Source organism: Amaranthus tricolor, chromosome 15 (assembly GCF_026212465.1).
Source record: "Amaranthus tricolor cultivar Red isolate AtriRed21 chromosome 15, ASM2621246v1, whole genome shotgun sequence".
Lineage (NCBI taxonomy): Eukaryota > Viridiplantae > Streptophyta > Magnoliopsida > Caryophyllales > Amaranthaceae > Amaranthus > Amaranthus tricolor.
In genome coordinates this window covers 15026213-15035302 of record NC_080061.1, presented here as the reverse complement: position 1 = coordinate 15035302, position 9090 = coordinate 15026213, and the positions used below count along the sequence as shown (strand labels likewise).

At 31.5% G+C, this 9090-nt stretch overlaps 1 long non-coding RNA gene across 4 annotated transcripts; it reads right to left on the bottom strand.

The window, feature by feature from the left end:
- Positions 1–1702: 1702 nt before the first annotated feature.
- Positions 1703–8197, bottom strand: LOC130801430 (uncharacterized). 4 transcript variants are annotated; one of them, XR_009039594.1, is made up of 8 exons: positions 8005–8197; positions 3922–4642; positions 3285–3840; positions 3103–3195; positions 2849–2953; positions 2318–2750; positions 2143–2207; positions 1703–2031 (listed from the first exon to the last, which is right to left on the bottom strand). It is a non-coding gene; the product is annotated as an uncharacterized LOC130801430 (long non-coding RNA). The 4 variants fall into 4 exon arrangements; XR_009039593.1 differs by having other exon boundaries at positions 2143–2234; positions 2318–2747; XR_009039592.1 differs by having other exon boundaries at positions 2318–2747.
- Between the last annotated feature and the right edge of the window lie 893 nt (positions 8198–9090).

Sequence of the window (9090 nt, the reverse complement as noted above, 5' to 3'; positions counted from 1 at the left end):
TGTAAGTACTCATAGTTACAAAATTTTTTTAAGGATTTAGCTAAACTACTAATATGAGGAAGTTGACTTTTAAAATCATGGTTTGTAAGTCAAATCTAATATTTTACCAATTTGTTTTGGGTTTTTAAGCTATCAAAAAGTAAAAATAAAACCCAATAAAAGCCAAGTTTGGCATATATACCCATGGAAAATTTATTTAAATGAAAAACTATCTTGAGAAAACAATTTTCTGAGTTCAACTCTTTTACATTGGAAAGAAAATTTCCATTGCAATATGAAGTATTAAAAAACTTGAAAAAACAATGAAGAAGACCTTTCAATTAATTATAGCTGTCTAATGCAAAATGAAACAAAAATTTAAAAAAAAAAAAAGTTTGAAAAAACAAATTTTATCAAAAAATTATTGCGCATTAAAAGACTCAGTGGGGCCATCATTCATTAATTTATTTATCCCATCATATATGTTAAGTTATGTTTGATTTTTGTGTTAATAGACAAATGATGATTATCTAACTAATATAAGTGTTAAGGCGTACATGAACAAAGTTGTAGGTTATTAATATCAAAGTTCCTATCAAACTTGAAGATGTTCTAGAGAAGCAAAATATATGTTGTCCCACCAAAAGATGCAGCAACATATTGTTATCTCAGTTTGGAAACCACAATAGTTTGAAAAATTATTTCATGTAGTTGTTCCAGTATTAAGAAGCAACATCAGAATAGCAACAAGTTATTAGAGCAATTATATAGCCAACCACCAAGTATGAAACGGTGTTGATGATTTAAATATGTAGTATACAACATAATAAGCGATGTTCCTAAGAGAAACTTTAAAAGAAATGAAGTCTACATACACAATAAGATATCTAGAAAGAGTTCAAGAATAGTTCCTAAGAAGCAAAGCCAAGATCGAGAAGTTAAGTTCCAGAGTAGAAATAAAGATGATCTCAGAGGTGTTCCTAGAGGAACTTGAATAAGAGAAGCTTTAGAGTCGGAGCTAATCACCGTAGAACATGAAGAAACAAGTATGAGTGTACTAGGCTTCATGTAAGTACGTTGGAATAAAAGAATATCTTAATATACTCAAAGGAACAAGTGAGTCTATTCAAGAACAAGTTAGTATGATTTGTCCATGAACTATGTAAGTCTTTAAAGAACAAGAACATGTTCCTACGAGAATGAGTATATGACTATGTAAAATCACTACAAAAAAACACAGAATTTTTCGACGGGAATATGATGTTTTTATCGATGCTTTAAAGCGTCAAAAAATATCTTTAACGGTTGAGAAAGTGTCAAAAAAATATGGGTTACAAGTGTTCGACGCTTTTTTTTCGACAGTTATTTTGGTGGACACTAAATAAGGTTTTCGACTCCTCTTGCTATGGGGAAAAAATTTTCACGTCCAAAACCATACTACAATTTTATGATTTTAGACGCTTTGAAGCGTGAAAAATAAAACATTTTAGACTCTTATAAGAGTAGATACAGCAAAATATTTTAAACGCTTTATCTTGTAGAAAATGCTTAATATTTAGACGATTTTATACATCTAAATGAAAATAAACCCTTTAAAACCATTGATATCTAGATTTATGTTTTACATTTACATGCGTTGAAAATGTATTTATTTTTGACAACTTATATCACCCTAATATATTAGCCTTTTCTATACTATATAAAATTCATCAAACATACGTAATTACCAACAAATATCATACCAAATCGATCATATATCCACAAAAGTATTAGAATTTGATATTCACATACACACATACATTCATCGATGTAGCTTTGACCTTAAGTTTTTGTAGGTTGGTCAGAAAACTCCAACCAACACAAATGCCTAATTTCAATATTCACATACGCACATACATTCATCGATGTTAAAGAGAAAAATCTATAAAGCTAAAAGTTTGTCAAAAGTTAAAGGCCTGCAGAATTGTTTTCACTATGTTGCAATATCCGCTGTAGTGCTAAGCCCTTTGCAAAAGATGATTTCTTGGTCATAATATGAGCATCAGCTAGAATCTGCAACAAATCAAATAAAATGCACAACTTTAGCAAAAATGCATACGCCTCATTTGTGATTCAAGGCCAATAATTATTTTCAAATATGGGATTTCTCTAAATATTACATACCTTAAGAAACTCCCTATGAATATATAAAACTTTTTATGAGTCATTATCATATCTACTTCATCCAACTACAAGCAAAACATGACATGAAAAAACTAGTAATTACAATTCTACCATAAGCACTAAAAAGTAATATGGAAAAGATTTGATGGATGATAAAAATAATGATGATTCTTACTTGTCCTTTAATTTTGTTGTAACTGATCTAAGAATGAAGATAAACGATCAAGTTGAGTGGGAATTTTTTCATTTTGAGCTCTTAGTTCTTCAACTTCGTCATTTTATTTCAAAAGTTGGGAAGTAACCTTATCATTTCTTTTTTGTAGTCGGGAAATAACCTCATCATTTTTTCTGATAACCTCATTATTTTTTCTCTTAACAGACAATAGGTAGGATCTAAGCCCCATTACATCACTTGAAGTACCACCATAATCACCCATCTTGCTCTTTCATAATTGAGCTTTAATACCAAACACATGAGTTCTAGTAACCCCATGATTATAAACAACACGTTGATTAGGTTTGTCTTCTTGATACATCATCTCACTAAAGCTTCCGTCTTAATCACCTCATGAGGTTGTTTCGAATCACGTAAATGTTCATCGACCCTACTTTCAGCAATGTCCAATAACAATACAAAAGTATAAATGAAATATACAATTACAGATATTATAATTATAAATGTTTCCAATTCAATACTCTAGTATACCATAAATTCTTGAGTGTATGTACCCTCTACATAACCACCACTCTTTGTAGTGTGTGTACGTTTCCACATTTCTCACCCACTAGGTTCTCTTTGATTCAACTTAACCTATATAAAAGCAACGGATTATCACAAAGAAATAAAATTATCACAAATATAGGCATCATAAATAAGATTTAAGTAATCTAGCAATATCAAAAACAAGCAAATGCAATTATCTCATTATAAGCATTAACAATAATATTAGTCATACTTACAAATTCAGTTTTCCATTGAGCATAACTTTTTGACCTTGTAGTATGTACATGATTATGCATTTCTCGAGCTCTTTTTCCCAATGTTGATAATTTCTGTCAATATTAAATTATTAGTTTCTAACTTGGTAAATATAAAACTTAAATATATGTTAAATTTATTATAATGCACTATGTACAAATACCTTAAACTTTCTGAGACCCCGTAAGAAACCAAGCTAATTCACTGCTCTTTCACATTTTTAGGCATATCCTCAATAATCTTCTCCTTTGTCTCATTAGGCTGATAATAGTCTCTTTGAAGCTCCACTTGTATGCTTCCACTTCATATTTATATGTGATAATACCATTCAACGAATCTCATCTCTTTTGTATCAGGTAACACAAATTTATCCTATATATATGGTGAGAATCTCCTTTGACAAATAAGCATTTAGTGAGAATATCCATATTAAATTATAATATTAAAGAATGTTTAATGCAAACCCAAACCGTTTTAATGATCCTTTGCTTGTAATGATCATCAACACGCTTCCAATTTTGTGCTCCAAGTAGACAAAGATTACATCTTTTGACAATTCAGACAGAAAATGAACAACTACAAGTCCCCCCTTCTAATTGGTTGATCATATTCATTAAAATAAACAATGATCCTTCTTCCTGATGGTAAGCACCAAACATGCTTAGCAATTATAGCCCCCTCCATTATTCTTAATTTTGGAGGCTCATTCTCTATTATCTCTGCTCAATCAAAAAAACAATCAATAATAAATACACAATTTGTATCAAATATGCATATTATGATCATTCAAGTATGTATACCTTCTACTTAGACAATCTCATCTGGATCCACTTCTATATTCTTTTTCCAACAAACATTACCCCTAGCTTCCACACTTGTTTTGTTCTCCTCGGAACCTTTGTCTCCATTTCCTTTGCATGCTTATCTTGCTCTTTGAGATCTTCTTTCCCCTTACATGACTCTTCAACAACATCCTCTACTGTAGATTTATACCTAGAAGGCGTATCATAATTCTTGGTTATTGTAGGTTTACAACTTAAAAGTCTTCAAGGTTTGAGGCATAAGCTTTTATCAAGAGGTAAAGCTTTGGGATCATGTTTCTTCGTAATTGTAGGTTTAAAGCTAGTAGATTGATCAAGTGCTGAAGTATTAATGAAGTCTTCAAAGGTTCGAGACATAAAGCTTTTATCAAGAGGTAAAGCTTTGGGATCATGTATCTTGGTAACTGTAAGTTTAAAGCTAGTAGATGGATCAAGTGCTGGAGTATTAAAGTCTTCAAAGTTCGAGTCATAAAGCTTTTATTAAGAGGTAAAGCTTTGGGATCATGTTTCTTGATAACAATAGGTACCAAGCTAGTATAGGATCTTGTGCTGGAGTATCAATGGACTTTTTGGGTTGAAAAGGTCCAAAATTAGTAACATGAGCTTGGTTTGCACAAGCCTCTTGTTTGATTTGAGCATAATTTAAGCATTCATCTTTGTAGCTTTACTTCGAAAGGTCATGATTTCACGATGATGAAACCTGCAGTGACAACGAAAAGATGAGAAAATATCATCGTCATAAATTAAAAATAGACAAGAATTAAAATAAAGACATGAATAGTTGATAAATGGCTCATCAGTGACAATGAAAAGATGAGAATATATCATCATCACAAATTAAAAATAAACAACTCAAAATAGTTGATTACATCAAACTTCAAACAAGTCCCTAGGCTTAGTTTCAACTACAGAATTCCAACCACCTTTTGATTTATCCTTAACATAAAAAACTTGTGTAGCTTGACTAGAAATAATAAATGGTTCATTAGTTAGAAATCAGCCCGTGTGAATCAACTTTGAAAAGGTCACTCGAGTTCTAGAACCACTATATTCTATCCCAGTTACTATGTCTACTTAATCACAATGATAAACCACGACTTTATAGGATCCAAGGTAGTCAACTTCAAGTTTATCTGTTAATTTTCCATAATACTTATTTCCATCGGCTTCTGATCCACCATTACTCCACTTTTTGAGTTTTACGAATTCTTTCACTAACAAATGTCTTGAACTTGAAACCATTGATCATATGACCCTTTATTCTTTTAGCATATGAACTTGGACCACAAGCCAATGCTATCAACAATCTTCCTTTGGGATCGGCCTCATTGATATATGGTACCTAAGTAAAATATATTGTTTATGTGGATGAATCAATAAAAAGTATAATCATTTACGATGTCCTATGTAACATATCTTATTTCCGACTCGTGTAGAGGAAGTTGAGTAATAAACAAGCATTATAACTCTTAGTACTCCATGCTAATAACATGGCGTAAGTTGGAAAGTCGTTAATTGTCCACATTAAAGCTGCTTGAAGTTTGAATTCACATTAGTGTACGAATCAAAATCATTGACACCTTTCCACAAAAATTTCAACTCATGTATCAAAGGATGCATATAAATGTCAATATTATTCTCTAGCCCTTCCTTTCCATAATTGAAGAAGGCTTCATACACGACCATGGAGGTAAGTTATAAGGAATTAAAATTATTGGACATGTACTATAGGTTATGTTCATTAGACAATAAGGATTGAAACCATCACTAGCAAGACCAAGTCTTACACGACGAGCATCATTGGAAAACCCTGGATATCGGACATTAAATTCCTTCCATGCTTGTCCATCAGTCAGGTGTCTAATTACTCCATCATCATGTCTACATTCATCATGCCATCCATGTCCTTAGATATCTCAGATGACATATACATCCTTCGTAATCTAGGAATCAAAGGAAAATATCTCATCACCTTTGCTGGAACCTTACCCTTATCTGTTTCACTCTTCCATCTTGAACAAGAACATTTAGGGCAAGAATCCTTTCCAGCCATCTCACTCCAATATAATGTGTAATTATTAGGACACGCATTGATCTTTTCATATCCCAAACCTAAATCCATAATTAATTTCTTGGCTTGGTAGTATGAGAAAGGAAATTTTTTATTTGTGGAAACATCGAGTAAAAGATCAATCAACATTGAGGTGATTTATTTGGCCAATTGAACAAGCACTTAAGATGAAAAAGGTGCAAGATGAATGATAGCTTTGAAAAGGAAGTACAACCGTTCATTGGAAGCTTCATAAAGCTAGCTAAATTTGACTTCTTCAAAAGAGGAGTTCACATAAGGTTGTTGAGTAGGAAATTCATCAGATTCATATTGAAAACTAGGTTCCTCTATTGTCTCATTAGCTAACTCCTCATCATTATGTTCACTACCAAACTCAGGAGCACCTAAAATATTTGACCCAAAAGCATCTTGAAGTAACCCCGATATATCATCTTGACCTAAGATTTCTGATTCATTGGAAGCTATAAATGGAATCCCTATTTGATTATACACATTCTCCGCATCAGTCACAGGTCCATGAAATATCCAATCCTTGTATTCTTTATAAAACCCTTTAAACAAAATTGTCTTTCAACCTCTAGTGGTAATATTTTCTTTCGATCAATTTGACACTTGCAATAAGGGCATCTAATGAAACCATTTTGTCTCCCTTTCTTTGAAAATTCCATAAAGTCACTAACCCCCTCCATATAAGTTTCTGTATTTCCTGGTTTGTTTATCCAACTTTTATGAATATATAGAGACATCCTATATATGTTATATAATAGTAGCATTAAAAAAGTCCATATGCATACAACTTATGACAACAAGTTTATTTATTCATTTGACACACATTTGTAAGCAGAGTAAGAAAGTTATATGTTTTGTTGCACACATCAATTCACAAAACATATTCCCCCATTACAACCTAATAGACTTCCACCTAAAATTTTTTCATGTTTTTAATTCATAAAACCATGGGAAAAGGCACACTTAACTCTAACTGTGCTACAACTGCTTGTTCTTTTTTCAGTGGACAAAGAATACCTCTCAACTTTTAATCACAGAAAGATATATCATATACACTTCAAGTAAGTAGTACAACACTAAACACATACAACTTCATATCCTTAAAAAGCTACAGTATATGCTTATTTGGCCATGCTTAACAAAAAAAAGTATGATAAAACAAGAGCTTAAATACCAAATTAATTGTTTTACCGGAAAATAATTGACTCATTAAAAAAAATAATGAATCTCTTGTGATTGTCTTGATATAATGATACTGTATGTTTATCAATAGAATTAGTGATTTTAGTCAAAGAGATTCTAACTCTCCGTGAGACGGTAAGACGAGATGGTCTCAAAATAAAAAGTCTATAGGTTAATAATTTGTATAATTGAGCTATTTAATAATTTAATCCAGTAAAAAAAACCCACAATTTGAAGCAAAAATAGTTTTCTATGTTAAAAACCCAATGTATTAGAAAACTAACAAAAATTTAATCAGTTGCAAGTTCTCATCCATACTAGCTACTACTGAAATAACAAAGTTCTCACCCATATTAAAAACCCAATGTATAAAAAAACCACAATAAGAAAATAACGAAGTATAAGAAAATAAAACAAAAATTTGAAGATTCTCATCCATACTAGCTAACACTGAAATAAAATAACACAAACTCTCAGTTGCAAGTTCTATGTCTTTACTTAGATCAGCTTAAGATTTAAAGCTTCCTCCTTAATTGATTACGGGTTAGGAATCAAACTCAGGTAAACTTATCATCAAGAGATGGCTTTCTCATCTTGAAATCAAATTTTTATGCCAAAAAATTACCTAATCTGATTTATACCCAAAACTCAGAGATTAACCGCATGATAGAGATAAAGTATGAATTCTAAATATGAATCATCACCTTATAAAACAGTATATCAAGCAAAATAAATTAGAATGGGCTGAATTTCTAAATTACAGAGAAAAAAAATCGACAATCCTGCAGAATTTCGAGTACCTGATGCTACTGGCTGCCGGAGGAAGAAGGAAGCTGGTACAGACCGCCGGAGGAAGACCGATGCTGGTACTGGGCGCCGGACAGGAGGTAGAAAGATGGTGAACTTGAGAGAATGAAGAAGATAACCGGGATTAGGGTTTTGAAAAAATCCCGTGATAATCGAACTTTTGCTTTGAGTTTATTGCTAATGAACCGAATAGATAACATGCTATATTTGGTTACTTCTCGTCTTCTCCAATCTAACATATTTTTTATTACCCGTTAATAATTTCACATTTTAAATTTGTTTTATTAATCCAACCTTTGTTTGTATTTTATTGTCTATATACCCTTCAAGAAGCTAAATACTCAATTTCTCTTTATCACTAGTTTATAATAATTCAACATATCTCATCCATATATGTTAAGTCTCTTTTAATTTCTTTAACACATTTTCTTCTTAATGATTATCAAAAAAATACACAGTTTTTAAAATTCTAAATTTCTATTTGCCACTGATTTAAAAAGTTAGTATACTTTGAAGGGAAGTGAAAAACATAAGACTATTATTAATTTTTTATAATTATATTGGTTATAAAATTTTAACGTGTAAATTTCAACTTGATAAAGATAATACATAATGGGTCGGCGGGTACCCGACTCAATGTATTTTGTGGCACATGACCCAACCCGATTAAGGCGGGTCGGGTACCCGATTCGGATTATATTATATTTTGAAAAATTAACCCGCTATTTAGGATGTGGACCAGCATGTCGAGGGATCAGGTCAAGCGGGTCGGATTTTTTGAACACCCCCACTTAATTGGATATGTATGTATAAATAATTACTATTTATGCAATGACCAACTTCATAAGTTTGGAAAATAATAGCAATTTCATTTAGCTTCTTGAAAAGTCTATTGGTAATAAACTGAAAGTAAAGGTTGAATTATTAAAAAAAATTTAAAAGGTGGGATTATTAGCATGACAGGTAATGGGAAATAGATTGGATTATTATAAAGAAAATGAAGATGAGAGGTAATCTGATATAGCATGTCAGCTTTTGAAATGGTCCATTGGCAACAAATTGAAAGCAAAGGTTAGATT